A 994-nucleotide genomic window follows, 5' to 3' on the forward strand; every position below is an offset into this window, starting at 1 on the left:
TCCTAGTAGCTGGAGCAAGTAATGGCTTTTAAGATCGTGGACAGGTGGCTTCCATGATGAGTGGGCTCCTCCAACAGTTCCAGCCCCTCTGTTACATGTAAGTTCAGGGAAAGCTGCTGCACACCATTGCCTCCTTGCATGATGTTCAGGGAAATTCAACCAAAGAGGACGGTGTTCCCTGCAGGGTTTGTGTCCAGGCCGAGAAGAGACAGTCAGAGGAGCCGAGGTGTGAGTGAAAAGGAGACTTCAGAGGAAGCAGGAGTCGGAGGAAGTGATGACTGGAAGGAATAGAAGCCTCCAGAGCACCCCGAGATATAAGGGGACCAACAAGGGGTTTTTTTTCTCACACGTGGGACAGTTGCTCGAGCCATTTTAATTTAATAGCGAGGAAACTGGTCACCAAATCCAGGGGAAGACTTGGGAATACGAGGTGGCTGACCCGTGGGCTCCACGCTTATCGGCCACTCCAGTTCCTTCTGGGGTTGGAGCACGGAGATCAGACACAAATGCACGTCCCCTTCATGGAGGCGACAGTGAGATGTGCGTGAGTGAAAGAGGCAACGTGCTCAGGAGCTCAGAGGAGGGGGTGACTCCCTCAAACGGGGAGAAGGACAAGACTCCTGGGGAGTGTCGTCCTGTGATCTGAACCCTGAGGACCTGCGTGATCGCACAGGGTCCTGTGGAGTGCAGCAGGCCAGGGACTCATATGCTCTGACCCCAAGTTCAGACTTTTGCATCCCATACAGTAAAATAAATATATTAACGTATGCAATTGGTTTGTTTAGGACCCTCATTTCACAGAGTCCTAAAAGATATAACATGACAATTATGGAGGGGGTTATTGTCACAGCATGACCATACAGACAAAATAGTTTATAATACTTTTTTTTATTAGAAATGTCCACTATAGGGCCGGCCCAGTGGCGCACTGGATAAGTGCGCCGCTTGGGAAGTGCGGCGGCGCTCCCGCCCAAGGGTTCGGATCCCACATACA

Source organism: Galeopterus variegatus, unplaced genomic scaffold, assembly GCF_000696425.1.
Source record: "Galeopterus variegatus unplaced genomic scaffold, G_variegatus-3.0.2 Scaffold4488, whole genome shotgun sequence".
Classification (NCBI taxonomy): Eukaryota; Metazoa; Chordata; class Mammalia; order Dermoptera; family Cynocephalidae; genus Galeopterus; species Galeopterus variegatus.